This window comes from Ovis aries, chromosome 1 (assembly GCF_016772045.2).
Source record: "Ovis aries strain OAR_USU_Benz2616 breed Rambouillet chromosome 1, ARS-UI_Ramb_v3.0, whole genome shotgun sequence".
Taxonomy (NCBI): domain Eukaryota; kingdom Metazoa; phylum Chordata; class Mammalia; order Artiodactyla; family Bovidae; genus Ovis; species Ovis aries.
This window is the reverse complement of record NC_056054.1, coordinates 155,961,351-155,977,415: the sequence shown is the minus strand read 5'-3', so window position 1 is coordinate 155,977,415 and position 16,065 is coordinate 155,961,351.

The window sequence follows — 16,065 nt, the reverse complement described above, 5'->3', positions numbered from 1 at the left end:
ACACGCAGTCCTGATCTCCTTTAGGATGGACTGGTTGGATCTCCTTGCAGTCCAAGGGACACTCAAGAGTCTTCTCCAACACCACAGTTCAAAAGCATAAATTCTTTGGTGCTCAGCTTTCTTTACAGTCCAACTCTCACATCCATACATGACCACTGGAAAAACCATAGCCTTGACGAGACGGACATTTGTTGGCAAACCAAATTTGAAATATCACTTCAAATCTGTTAGAACAGATTATTATCAAAAAGATAAGAGATAAAAAAGTGTTGGCAAAGGTGTGAAGAGGAGTGAACCCTTTTGACTTTACTATGTATTAGCTTAAGCACAATATTTAACATCTCGGAGCCCCCAAAAATAGTCTGACACTGTTTCCACTGTTTCCCTATCTATTTCCCATGAAGTGATGGGACCAGATGCCATGATCTTCGTTTTCTGAATGTTGAGCTTTAAGCCAACTTTTTCACTCTCCACTTTCACTTTCATCAAGAGGCTTTTAGTTCCTCTTCACTTTCTGCCATAAGGGTGGTATCATCTGCATATATGAGGTTATTGATATTTCTCCCAGCAATCTTGATTCCAGCTTGTGCTTCTTCCAGTCCAGCATTTCTCATGATGTACTCTGCATAGAAGTTAAATAAGCAGGGTGACAATATGCAGCCTTGACATACTCCTTTTCCTATTTGGAACCAGTCTGTTGTTCCATGTCCAGTTCTAATTGTTGCTTCCTGACCTGCATACAGATTTCTCAAGAGGCAGGTCAGGTGGTCTGGTATTCCCATCTCTTTCAGAATTTTCCACAGTTTCTTGTGATCCACACAGTCAAAGGCTTTGGCATAGTCAATAAAGCAGAAATAGATGTTTCTCTGGAACTCCCTTGCTTTTTCCATGATGATCATGGCATCCGGTCCCATCACTTCATGGGAAATAGATGGGGAAACAGTGGAAACAGTGTCAGACTTTATTTTGGGGCTCCAAAACCACTGCAGATGGTGATTGCAGCCATGAAATTAAAAGATACTTACTCCTTGGAAGAAAAGTTATGCCCAACCTAGATAGCATATTCAAAAGCAGAGACACTACTTTGCCAACAAAGGTCTGTCTAGTCAAGGCTATGGTTTTTCCTGTGGTCATGTATGGATGTGAGAGTTGGACTATGAAGAAGGCTGAGCACTGAAGAATTGACGCTTTTGAACTGTAGTGTTGGAGAAGACTCTTGAGAGTCCCTGGACTGCAAGGAGATCGAACCAGTCCATTCTGAAGGAGATCAGCCCTGGAATTTCTTTGGAAGCAATGATGCTAAAGCTGAAACTCCAGTACTTTGGCCACCTCATGCAAAGAGTTGACTCATTGGAAAAGACTCTGATGCTGGGAGGGATTGGGGGCAGGAGGAGAAGGGGATGACCGAGGATGAGATGGCTGGGTGGCATCACTGACTTGATGGACGTGAGTCTGAGTGAACTCCTGGAGTTGGTGATGGACAGGGAGGCCTGGTGTGCTGTGATTCATGGGGTCACAAACAGTTGGACACGACTGAGTGACTAAACTGAACTGAAACCTTTTTGGTCCTCATCTATAAAATAAATAAACAAATGTGAATTCCTTCCTACATTATATGATATATAGTAAGAGCAAGATAATGCTAGTTAGCTATCACTGATAGTGGCACATGTGTTACTGGTAGAACTAAACACCTTTACAAATCTCATTGAGGGGTTACAGTGATGCCAGTGAGAGGAATGCTCACTGTGGGTGCAGGCAAATAATAGTATGTGTGTGTGTGTGGTTTAATACTGCAATTTTATATTTTCAAAATATTTATTTTGGGAATTTACCTATAGAAAAACAAAAGCTTGAAAATAATTGTGCTGCCATTAGGGGCATGTTTGATCAATTAAAGCAGGACTGTGGAGGTGAAATTTGGCTTGTCATGTCTTTGAAGTTGAATTCTATAATCAAAAAGAGGGCATAGTAAATAATAGGTTGAGAAAACCGGTTAAACTATCTTTGCAATCTTGTGTCTGCAAGAATAAAATAAAACTCTCATGCTATAAGCTATAGACCAATTGATTATAATACATTACATTGAAAAGTTACTATATCAGTGTAGATTCATCTTCTTGGAATGTAGATGATGCTATCCAACCATCTCATCCTGCCGCCCCATTCTCTTACTGCCACCATCGTTTCCAGCATCAGGGTCTTTTCCAATGAGTTGCCTCCTAGCATCAGGTGGCCAGAGTATTGGAGCTTCAGCTTCACCAGTCCTTCTAATGAACATTCAGGTTTGATTTCCTTTATGATTGACTAGTTTGGTCTCCTTGCAGACCAAGGTATTCTCAAGAGTCTTCTTCAACACCACAGTTAGAAAGCATCTATTCTTCAGCACTCAACCTTCTTTATGGTCTAACTCTCACATCCGTACATGACTACTGGAAAAACCATAGCTTTGACAATAAAGACCTTTGTCAGCAAAGTGATATCTCTGCTTTGTGATACAGTGTCTAGGTTTGTCATAGCCTTTATTCCAAGGAGCAAGCATCTTTTAATTTAAGTGAAAGAGGAGAGTGAAAACGTTGACTTAAAGCTCAACATTCAGAAAACTAAGATCATGGCATCTGGTCCCATCACTTCATGGGAAATAGATGGTGAAAAAGTGGAAATAGTGGACTTTATTTTTTGGGGGGGGGCTCCAAAATCACTGCAGATGGTGATTGCAGCCATGAAATTAAAAGACACTTACTCCTTGGAAGAAAAATTATGGCCAACTTAGATAGCATATTCAAAGACAGAGACATTAATTTGCCAACAAAGGTCCATCTAGTCAAGGCTATGGTTTTTCCAGTGGTCATGTATGGATGTGAGAGTTGGACTGTGAAGAAAGCTGAGTGCCAAAGAATTGATGCTTTTGAACTGTGGTGTTGGAGAAGACTCTTGAGAGTCTTCTGACTGCAAGGAGATCCAACCAATCCATTCTAAAGGAGATCAGTCCTGGGTGTTCATTGGAAGGACTGATGCTAAAGCTGAAACTCCAATACTTTGGCCATCTCATGCGAAGAGTTGACTCATTGGAAAAGACTCTGATGCTGGGAGGGATTGGGGGCAGGAGGAGAAAGGGACGACAGAGGATGAGATGGCTGGATGGCATCACTGACTCGATGGACATGAATTTCAGTGAACTCCGGGAGTTGGTGATGGACAGGGAGGCCCGGCGTGCTGCAATTCATGGGCTTGCAAAGAGTCTGACATGACTTAGCAAATGAACTGAGCTGAGCTGAACTGAAGTGAGTCACCGTCTGCAGTGATTTTGGAGCCCAAGTAAATAAAATCTGTCACTGTTTGCACTTTTTCACTATTTATATACCATGAAGTCATGGGACCAGAAGCCATGATCTTAGTTTGTCGAATGGTGAGTTTTACACCAGCTTTTTCACTCTCCTCTTTCAACTTCATCAAGAGTTCTCTTTAGTTCTTCTTCACTTTCTGCCCTTAGAGTGATATCATCTGCCTATTTGAGGTTGTTGACCTTTTTCCCAGAAACCTTGATTCCAGCTTGTGAGTCATCTAGCCTGGAAGTTTTCAATGATATAATCTGCATTTAAGTTAAAGAAGCAGGGTGACAATATATAAGGAGCCTTGACGTATTCTTTTCTCAATTTTGAACAAGTCCATTGTTCCATGTGGTTCTGACTGTTGTTTCTTGACCTGCATGCAGGTTTCTTAAGAGGCAGGTAAGGTGGTCTGGTATTGTCATCTCTTGAAGAATTTTCCACAGTTTGTTGTAATCCACACAGCCAAAGCTTTAGCATAGTCAATGAAGCAGAAGTATATATTTTTCTAGAATTCCCTTTCTTTTCCTATGATCCAGCAGATTTGGGTAATTTGATCTCTGGTTCCTCTGTCCTTTTCTAAACCCATCTTGTGAATCTGGAAATTCTTGGTTCACATACTGCTAACGCCTAGCTTAAAGGATTTTAAACACAATATTGTTGGCATGTGAAATGAATGTAATTGTATGGTAGTTTGAACATTCTGAGGCATTGCCTTTCTTTGGGATTGAAATGAAAACTAACCTTTTCCAGTCATGTTGCCTTTGCTGAGTTTTCCAAATTTGCTGGCATATTGAGTGCAACACTTTAACACCATCATCTCAGTGGGACAACAAGTGGGCATGTCATCTGAATATGTGGAGCTGCTGAACGGCATGTCCCTGATAGTCAGGGCCTGATAAAACATGATCCACTGGAGATGGAAATGGCAAACTATTTTTGTATTCTTTCTTTGAGAACCCATGAACACAATAAAAAGACAAACAGATATGACAATGGAAGGTGAGCCCCCCAGGTCAGTAGATCTCCAATATGCTACTAGGGAAGAGCAGAGAAACAGCTCCATAAAGAATTATCCATTAAAAGTTATTTAAATTGGTTTCAATGTCAAGCTCTTATAGTAGTTCATTCTCATTCAACTCTTGACTGATTTGAATGAATCATTAACTTGATTATTTGTAGAAATACACCCACCACAAATATTTAATGCCAGTGCTATTTACTCAGCTCTTCCTAGATGCTCGTGGCACATATCTTTGGAACATGATTTTCTCCATGTGAGGAATTAAACAAGAAAAACCTCTAGGGGCCTAACCAGTAAAAAAGACTCAGCTGTGTTCACTAAAATAGCCTTCCTGTGTTCAATAAACTCCCCTTCCAAGCACCCTATCTTTTGGAGATGAGAACCCCCCAACTGGTTAATTTCACTATGGCAGATTGGAAGACAGCACATATCTAGAGTGTGTGAATTCACTGACATCCTCATTTATAAATGAGTGGCCTGTACATTTACTTACCATGAAATAATTCCACAAAGAATGGTTGTGTTAGGACAACTGAAAGGAAAATAAACAAACAAAAAATTATTTTTTGCAACACAAATACCAAGTATTCCAGTGGCATAACTGAACTCTTTAAATTGAGGCTATAGGCCATAGCACAGCATTTCTAGTTAAAAATAGAATAACATTCAATGATGGTTTTCTAAATCCATATAAATTTGCCAGGAGCAGTTGATGGTTCCACGTTTTTGAATTTCATCAGTGTAAGGAGTAAATAAAAAGAATTTGAATGGTATTTCAGTGTCCTGGAACAAACCCTTTTATGCTTTTATATATATTGCTAAAAGTGTGGCATGTGAAATATTTAAGTTCACTTCCTTATAGTCTTAAAGCAGGATTGAAATGGATCAAGAACTATATATAACCAGTGAGCCAGCCAAGTCAAGCATACGTGAAGATAGAAAATCCTCCATAAATGTGATACACAACATTAACTATAAATATAACCATGGACTCCCATTTCATTGATGATTTCCAATATCCTTCTCAAGTGTTATGTAAGTATAATTAATCAAAAATTCAGAGAGAAAGCTTCCCTTGTGGCTCAGTCATAAAGAATCTACCTCCAATGCAGGAGAGACGGCTTCTATCCTTGGTCTAGGAAGATTCCACATGTTGTGGAGCCGCTAAACCCATGAACCACAACTGCTGAGCCTGTGTACTAGAGCCTGGGAGCTTCAACTACTGAAGCCCACACATCCTAGTGTTCATGCTCAACAGCAAGAGAAGTCATTGCAATGAGAATCCCGTGCACCGCAAGTGGAGAGTAGCTCCCACTTGCCACAACTAGAGAAAAGTCTGTCCAGCAAGGAAGACCCAGCACAGCCAAAAATAAATGAATAAATAAATAAAAACTTACAAATTCAGACAGAAAAGCCAGATGGCAGGCAAACCTTCATCAAAATCCTTTTGTGAGAGACACTGCTTTTCTAGAATTTAAAAACAGCAGTCCTTTATATTAAAGGGAGATTTAACCTAAAGAAATTGACCAAGTAGCAAGCCATGCTACTCCACATTTCTTTATATCATGTTATTGTGAGAGATAGTCAATCATGGTGCTTCCATAGAGACAGTGTATGATGTCAAAATCATTGCTTGTTCAAACAAATGTATTCATCCAGTGTGATGGTTAGTTATCAAATGTATAGAACACTTAATTTTTTCATTTCTCAGAGAGACATGATGTAAAAATTGCCCATGAAAGCAGAACTTCAGTATGTGTGTGTTAGTCACTTAGTCGTGTCCAACCCTTTGCGACCCCCATGGACTGTAGCCTGCCTGGCTCTTCTGTCTTCGGGATTCTCCATGCAAGAATACTGGAGTGGGTTGCCATTCTCTTCTCCAGGGAATCTTCCTGACCCAAGGATTGAACCTGGGTCTCCTGCGTGGTGGGAAGATTCATTACCATCTGAGCTATAGGGAAGTCCACCAACTTCAGCATAGGATAGTATTAAAAAAAGTAGTAAAAATGAGCAATTAAAAGAATAAATTCAGAGTAAGTTAATGATAGTTATAGCCTTATTGTATTTTTTTTTCTACATACAATTATATTAATGCTTCCCATATCATTTTCCTGATACATTGTCTGGATTGTACTCAAAATGTAACTTTGAACATTACAGTTCAACAGTAAATCCAGAGTTTTATGAAAAAAGAGAGGATATACTGCTCTTGTTTTTATTCTTGCTGTAACCAATTACAACAAACATAGTGACTCAAAGCAACTTACATTTATTTTCTTTCAGTTTGGTCATTCAGAAGTTCGACAAATGTCTCACTGTGTTAAAATTAAGGCATGGAATGGACTGTGTTCTTTCTATAGGCTCTAGGGGATTATGCATGTCTTTCCATTTTCCATATAGTTGACCTGCATTCCTTGGCTTATGACCTCTTCCTCCATCTTAAGAGCCAGGACCCATCACATCTCTCTGACCCTTCTTCAGTTGTTGCATCTCTGTCTATCTGATCTAGTCTGGAAAGGTCCTTTGCTTTTAAGAACTCATAACTAGCTTGGGCCAACCAGGATAACCCATCCCATGTCAAGGTCTTTAACCTTAATAGCATTCAAAAAGTCACTTTTATTCTGTAAAATAACATATTTACAGGTTTAGGGAATGCCTACCCCAAAGCAGAAATACAGCAAATGATTAAAGTGTATTTGACTGCAGTTACAATTGATTGTCATTGACATTCTTGCTCCAGTTTTTGTCAGCATTTTTTGTTGAGTCTTTACTTTAATGTTTATTCAGTTTACCCCAAAACTTTAGCATAATCTGAATCAAAAATCTGTCATTCATCACAGGGTGTGGAAATAACCTGCTGACCTTTGTCCTACAAAAAGCTGACAGGATTCTCTTGTTTGGTATGTACAGCCAGCAGTTTGGAGTTGCTCTCCAAAGCCCTTGCCAATTCTTACAACTAAAAAGATGCTGAAAACATTACTTTGCACTTAGACCTTTAGCTGTACACTTAGACCAGCCTTTTTCCTTTTGAGATAACTTAAAAATTATATATGGTAAGTATTTCAAAAAGAGTAGTGACTGTTTAGTAAGAATACCTAGTTATATGCTTTTACAGATTTTTATGAACTTAACCAAATACCTCAGTCCCTCTCATTTTTTGCTTTTTCATTTTTATCCATTCTTACATCTCATCATGTAGGGGTGAGGGTCAAATGTGCTGATATTAGATTTGTTGGCAATTAGATGTTATGCAAATGTTAATTATTTATAATTTTTTCTCTTAGCACTCACATTATTATTTTCATTTTAATTAAAACAGTAAATCACTCACATACATACGTGTGCACTCATATGCACACAGAGAAAAAGACAAGCAACATGATTAGCTAGGTGGTTCAAGAAATAGTTTCAGAACTTCCATATTTGCTGTCTTTTTCTTTATGTAGAACCACTTTAAAATTTCCATATCCTCTCTTGACATGGGGCTGAGACTGGGGCAGGACTAGGTTTTAAACTGCCCTGCTGCTGCTGCTGCTTAATCGCTTCAGTTGTGTCTGACTTTTTGTCACCCTGTGGACTGTAGCCTGCCAGACTCCTCTGTCCATGGGATTTTCCAGGCAAGAATACTGAAGTGGTTTTCCATGCCCTCCTCCAGGGGATCTTCTCAAACCAGGGATCAAATCTGGGTCTGCTGCATTGCACTGCACTAAGACATCAGGGAAGCCAGTTAAATTGCCCTAGGGTATCTAGCATAAATTAAATTCCTAAGACCCGTGGGTTGATAAATTAACATCTTTATTCCACTTTTACTTTGGAAGAACTGTTTCAAAATAAACCACCTCACAGCAAGTTATAGGCACTCAAGAGAGATCTGCAGGAGAGAGAGGGAACTTGTCTTTCCAGTTTGCTTCTTAGCAGGAAAGAAAATAGGGAAGTGGGGTTGCCTAAGTGGTCATAGTGTCTTCATAGTTGTGCCTATCTGTGCTTACTTCCATTAATACTTTAATTTTCAAATTAATTTTGGCTGAGGCCTTGTGTATACAGGAAATACCACTGGAATTTTCATAAATTCTAGAAGAAATACCTTGTGTTTGGATTTTCATAGCATCTTTTCTTGGAGGCTCAGGGCACCTGCTCCATTTCAGGTTCATATGATCCACCCCCAGAAGCACATAATACTTTCTGAAAGATCCCTCTGCCAGGGGGCTCGCAGTAAATCCCTCTGCAGCCAGACAAGTTGGCCTTTATTTTTTGCATTGCTCTGGGCATCTCACATGACATTCCCAAATAAGGTATTGTGCTACAAGCCTGCTATGATTGCTAGTAATGACTTAACTGCAAAGGAATTATAACAGTATGAATAACAGTGGTTTGCACTGTGAATGTCCTCGCTACTCCAAAAACGCCAGAGCAACAAATAGAAAATGCTTCTTATTTGAAAGTATGAAAGGAGTAAAAGTCAGAAGACTACAACTGCTGCTAATCTGTAAACACTGATTGTTCATTCAACAGCAGGAAGCAAAACAAATGTAAAACGAGTGATGGCATTAGCCATTTTGCTGTGTGTAAAGGCAGTTATATAAAAGGAATGAAAATAAAATAAAAATCATATTCAAACACAAAACATTTGGGCGGAAATAGGTTTTTGCTTCCAAACTTGTTAAACCAGAAATTCTTGTGCATTTTGACTTTGATGTTTGTTAGAATCACGTTACTATTGTCAGGGGATATGTGTCTTTACCCTTATAGTCTATCTAGCATTGTAGATCAGGGTCAGAGAAGTACAAAATTAAATTTATGTTCTCAATACCTCTTGCTTCCAAAAAGAATATGCTTCTTGTCATAAATAAATATTACATCATTTTTTAAAAGTGCAAAAGTTTTTATAGAAAAAAGATATTAAATGGCATTATTTATTACACAGCATATAAAGATAAACATGAATAAAGAGTTTACCCACTCAAGATTCAGTAAATATTCCTATAACATATGTACAATTTCAGTCATTTATTTACTAAACTGATTTTTAAACTCTGTCTTAGAATTTAAGTGTACTTTAGAATTGTAATGGAGTTAAAGATTATAGATTGGATGAAACGTTGTGTCGCATTGTAATTTAGGACAGTGAATTGAACAGACATTTATTTAATAAGAGATAGGAAACTGAGAGATTTCCCAGTCTAGAGAACAAGTGAATGCTTCTTAGCTTTTAGAAATTTAGAATTGCTAATATATAGGACTTTGCACACTGTAATGAATAACCTTTAATTCATGACTTTGAATAGATGCTATATTCCATTAGTAATCTTGCTCTGCCAACTTATTTTTAAACATCTTTGTATTCTAAAATAGAAAAGATGAACTCTAAATTATTTCAAAAATCCACCTACTTGGACATTCCTTTTACCAGATATCCTTTCCACTTGAAACTATCCTAATCTGATTTAATTGCTTCTTTTCATGACCTCATGAGAGTTTTTTTTTTTTTTTTTAAATCTAAACATCTATTCTACTTCCCATGATACTGAATGCCTCAAACCCAGCATCCTGAAATCTTGGCAAACCAGATGCATGAAAGAAGGACAGTATCTCCAACTGGTAGGGACATCTTCCACAATGGCAGTTACCTGTAGAGACTCATTGGCTACTCAACTATCAGGTGAACCCTAAGTTTGGAGATTTACTTCCTCCTCTTGCTCTCTATGTTTGAATACTCACTTGTTCCCCCATGGGACAAGAAATGGCTTACACTTAGGATTCTTGAATGATTGCCAGAAAGGAATTGACTCTGAGAATTGTCATTTTCCAGGTTCCCTTAGCGTGCAGTAAACCTGAGAGACTGGCCTGATAGGAACATAGCAGTAACGATCTAGATGATAATCATAACTAATTACATAGTTATCTTCTAAGGTGGGGTAGAAGGATCTGTCACGCCTCATTTTCGTACTACTATAAGAAAATTAATATTCATACTTATATTCAGCCTTAGGTCACTGAAATCACATAAAGACTATGATACAAAATTTACCATGCAATTTCATGTGTTAGTCCCAAATACGAAGTATTTTCTCATTTTCTAAACAAGGTCAGGGGTTGACACACTATGGATGGCAGGCCAAATGGGGCCTGCTCTCTGTCTTTGGCAAGCCCACAAACTAAAATATGATTTCGAAGTCATTGAAAACAACTAAAGGAAGAATAATATGCTGCTGCTGTTGCTAAGTCACTTCAGTCGTGTCCGACTCTGTGAGACCCCATAGACGGCAGCCCACCAGGCTCCCCCGTCCCTGGGATCCTCCAGGCAAGAACACTGGAGTGGGTCGCCATTTCCTTCTCCAATGCATGAAAGTGAAAAGTGAAAGTGAAGTCGCTCAGTCGTGTCTGACCCTTTGCGACCCCATGGACCGCAGCCTACCAGGCTTCTCTGTTTATGGGACTTTCCAGGCAAGAGTACTGAAGTGGGGTGCCATTGCCTTCTCTGGAAGAATCACATATCACAGCATATAAAAATTATAGGAAATACAAATTTTGGTCTACATAAATAAATATGCATTTGAATACAGCCATCCTTGTTTATATATACATTCTTGATGACTGCTTTTACACTACAACTGCAGAGTTGAGGAGTTACAACAGAAACCATATGGCCCATAAAGTCTCAAATATTTACTCTCTGGCCATTTACAGCAGACCTCTCTACCTCTGAACTGGATTATTTACTCTTCAGGGTCAAAGACCATATTTTGGACATTTCTACCAGCTCTCAGATTAAAGAAGAAAATAGGAAGTACTCAATGACAATTCAGTGTTACTCACTTCAATGTGACTGCCAAATCCAACAGGCCTAAGCTACTCTTGTTATCAGAGGACATTGTGGCCTGGAGGCATTTTAAGGCTTGTGAGCAGGACTCCTGGTGTTCATGACAGAGTGGCTACACATGGAGCAAATGCTTTGTATAATTAATTACTTACTCTCCCTTCATTCTTCAACTGGAGAGAATGCAGACTTAAAGTAGTAGAGAGAAAATGGAAAGAAAAATGAAACTCTCTATCATACACATACACACAAACACAGACACACACAGACTACAATTGGCGGGGGAGGGGGGACAGAAAGAGAAGAAAATGGGAACAGTACTAATTTGTAGTTTAAAATAGTAACTTACAAAGTGTGTGATAAGCACATATTGGAATTTGTTAATTTTTTCCTTTGTATGTATGTGCTTAGTTGCTCAGCTGTGTCCGACTCTTTGTAACCCCGTGGACTGCAGCCCACCAGGCCCCTCTGTCCATGGGGGTTCTCCAGGCAAGAATATTGGAGTGGGTAGCCATGTCCTCCTCCAGGGCATCTTCCCAACCCAGGGATTGAACCCAGGTCTCCCAAATTGCAGGCAGATTTTTTACCACCTGAGCCATCAGGGAAGCACAATTTTTTAAGGTGGTTTTAAGGTGGTTTTATGCTATTGCCAGGAATTCCATGGCAGCTCAGATAGTAAAGAATCTGCCTGCAATGTAGGAGACTCAGGTTTGGTCTTTGGGTTGGAAAGATCCTCTGGAAAAGAGAATGGCTTCCCACTCCAATATTCTTGCCTGGAGAATTCCATGGACAGAGAAGGCTGGAGGGCTACAGTCCGTGGGGTCACAAAGAATTGGACACAACTGACCAACCTAGACAGCATATTCAAAAGCAGAGACATTACTTTGCCAACAAAGGTCCATCTAGTCAAGGCTATGGTTTTTCCAGTAGTCATGTATGGATGTGAGAGTTGGACTATACAGAAAGCTGAGTGCCAAAGAATTGATGCTTTTGAACTGTGGTGTTGGAGAAGACTCTTGAGAGTCCCTTGGACTGCAAGGAGATCCAACCAATCCATTCTGAAGGAGATTAGTCCCGGATGTTCATTGGAAGGACTGATGCCGAAGCTGAAACTCCAATACTCTGGCCACCTCATGCAAACCGTTGACTCATTGGAAAAGACCCTGATGCTAGGAGGGATTGAGGGCAGGAGGAGAAGGGGATGACAGAGGATGAAATGGCTGGATGGCATCACCGTCTCGATGGACGTGAGTTTGAGTGAACTCCGGGAGTTGGTGATGGACAGGGAGGCCTGGCGTGCTGCAGATCATGGGGTCGTAAAGAGTCAGACATGACTAAGTGACTGAACTGAACTGAATTGAACTGAGTGACTAACACTTTCACTTTCATACTATTATCATCTCAGAGTTGAATATACAGATTGATTGTGGTTAAGTAACTTCTATAGGTTTGAAAAGTTGGGAAAAGTAGTTAGGATGAAGATCTTTCCTATAATATGTATTTGTTATGAGTTTAAATTATGCTCCCCCCTATCCCATGCATTTAGATATTGAAGAGCTATCCCTCAGTATCTCAGAATGTGTCTGTATCTGGAGATAGAATCTTTAAAGAGGTAATTATGATAAAATGAGATAATTTGATGCCTCTGATCTAATGTGACTAGCCAGTATCCTTATAAAAATATGAAAGCCTGACACAGATATGTGTAGAGGGGAATACAGAGGGAAGACTAGTGAACCCACAAAAGGAAGATGACCTTGGACAAGCCAAGGAGAAGGGCTCAGAAGAAACCAAACCTATTGACACTTGGTAATAGATTCCTATCCTCTAAAACTCTGAGAAAATAATTTCTGTTGTTTAAACCTCCCTGTCTGAGGAACTTGTCATGGTGGATCTAGAAAACTAATACCATATCTAAAAAAGTTCAAGACAAATGTGATTTCTATGAGACTAACTATCTGCTACTCAGTTCAGTTCAGTTCAGTCTCTCAGTTGTATCTGACTCTTTCCAACCCCAAGAAGCGCAGCACGCCAGGCCTCCCTGTCTATCACCAACTCCCAGAGTTTACTCAAACTCATGTCTGTTGAGTCAGTGATGCCATCCAACCATCTCATCCTCTGTTGCCCCCTTCTCCTGCCTTCAGTCTTTCCCAGGATCAGGGTCTTTTCCAGTGAGTCAGTTCTTCACGTCAGGTAGCCAAAATATTGGAGTTTTAGCTTCAGATGAGTCCTTCCAATGAATGTTCAGGACTGATTTCTTTTAGGATGGACTGATTGAATCTCCTTGTTGTCCAAGGGACTTTCAAGAGTCACAGTCCAAAAGCATCAATTCTTTGGCACTCAGCTTTCTGTAAAGTCCAACTCTCACATCCATATATGACTACTGGAAAAACTGTAGCTTTGATTAGATGGACCTTTGTTTGAAATGTGATGTCTCTGCTTTATAATAAACTGTCTAGGTTGGTCATAACTTTTCTTTCAAGGAGCAAGCGTCTTTTAATTTTATGGCTGCAGTCACCATCTGCAGTGATTTTGGAGCCCCCCCCCCACCCCCAAAATAAAGTCTGTCACTGTTTCCATAGGTAGAAGATAGAGATAAGATGCAAGCTCTTTTGAAGAAATAGGTCTAAATAAGATTATACAAAGAGGAATTGTGGGTGGAAAAGAAAAACAAAGGCTTAATAGAAACCTGAAGAAATTCAGTGTTTAAAACCAGTAAACATACCTAAGAAGAAGTGGCCAGTAAGTTAAAAAAAACAATCAGAGGAATAGTGTCACAGAAGCTTAGAGAAATAGTCTATCAAATGGGAGGGAGCAGAAAACTGTGTAAAGGGTTTATTCAGAAGACATATTGCAATAAGGAGATCACTAGAACCATTTTAAAGAACAATTTCTGTGAAATGGAGGGGAATTGAAACCCGACTGTGGTCAGTTGAAAGAAGGTTCGATAAGTACGAAAGTTTTTTCTAAGATGTTTTAACATTAAGAGAGCAAAGGAAATGAACAGCAGCTTGCGGCTGGTGGGAAATGTGAAGTCTTTCTTTCTTTCTTTCTTTTCTTTCTTTTTTTTTTTTTTTTTTAAGGTGGAGTGATATTAAGGCTTCATTGCTGATGCTTGTTTTGCTGTTGGAAATAATTTGGGAGTGAGAAAAACAATGCAGTGAGAAAGCGGCTAATTGCGCATGCAGTATTGAAAAAGGAAGCCATTAAATGAGTGGGAGTGAAGGGAGATCTTCAGGCCTGAAGAACTGGTCTTAGATAAGAGTGGATGTCACCTTGCTTTCTTTCTATGCAGAGGAAAGAGACTATCTGAGTATGGACACAGATGAGTGAGTGAATTTAGTTACAGGAAGATAAGATATATTCTTAGGATAACAAATTATTTTCAGTGACTTTTGGTGTGGATAACTTTCTTTAGTGTAGAGTGAGAGAGAATGGTGTAAGTGTTTGAGAGAGAGAAGCAAAGGTGTGAAATTGGAACTTAAGACCTTGAAGAAGTGTAGTGGAATTACAATATGTGCTGAGTGCCCATTTGAGATCCATAAACATAAATTTAAAGTGAGATCAGTCCACAGAGTGGAAGATTTTTTTTTTCCTCCAGCCATACACAGCTGCTGAGGAGGCCAGTTGTCAGTGAATAGTTGGATTTAACCATGGTTGGGGGTGTGCCAGCAAGTAGGTCAGAAGAAGAGGAGGCCAAAGCCATTAGCTAGGCATGGGTCATAGTGCTGCACAATTATCCAAGGAATCTAAGGAATCTCCACTGGATAAGAGAGTAGCGAGGATGGGGATTTGGAAAAAAATAAAGAGAAAGATAGATTTGAAGCGTAAAAAAATAGAGTCAAGAACTGGAGGTCTAGGGAAGCTCGAAACTGAGCTGGAGTGCAGCGAGAAAGAATGGTCATGAAAAGGGAAATTTAAAATGCAGGTTTCTGAGTTGGAGTTAATAGAAATGAAAACAAGATCCAGCAGGGAATAACCTTAGAAGCTGCAGAGATCAAAGATTTTAGATGAATCAATGTTGAATTCCCAAGCACGATGACTAGAGTAGCAAAGGCGATATCCGTGAACCGAGGAACTAGAGATGATTATGAATAAGGAGAGCTGTACTTTTTCTCTCAAAGGGCTAAAGGGTGAGCGAGTCTTTACATCTTAGTAAAGCACTTTTTCTACTTTCCAGAAGCTGCAGCTAATGATTGAGTTTTTAGAGATGAATAAATTCTCTGTTTATCCCATCACTAAATGGTACAAATCAGTTAGTAACAGGGAGTATGTGTGTTAGTTGCTCAGTCATGAGCTATTCTTTGTGACTTCATGGACGGTTGCCCACCAGGCTTCTCTGTCCATGGAATTCTCCAGGCAAAAATACTGGAGTGGGTTTCTATTTCCTTCTCCAGGGGATCTTCCCAACCTAGGGATCAAACCCAGGTCTCCCATATTGCAGGCAGATTCACCATCTAAGCTATCATATTAGAACACCTGAAAAAATGTTTCTTTTCAGACCCAAGAATTACTGGCACATATATATGTTTAGGGATAATTGTAATTGCTTTCTTCTGTCTAACAAAAGATTAGAGTATTTCTCAGGAACAATCTTACATTTGCGTGTTATTTGGAAATTTTGTTCTCTAAATTAATAACAGAAGTTAAAGCAGTAGCATTTTAAAAATTATATTAATTTCAGTCTAGAATAAAAAAAAATATCCTAAATGGAGAAGAAATAGCCATACAATAGAGAGGCTTTAGTTACTTCAGGAAAGTTGAGAAAGCAGATTGGAACACACTTAAATAGGTCAACTCTAGTCAATTAATGGTTTATTCTTTGGTCTAAAAATGTAAAGCACGCAGCATTAAGGTATGTCCAGAGGTGAAGTTAGAAGTGATATGAAAAAGTA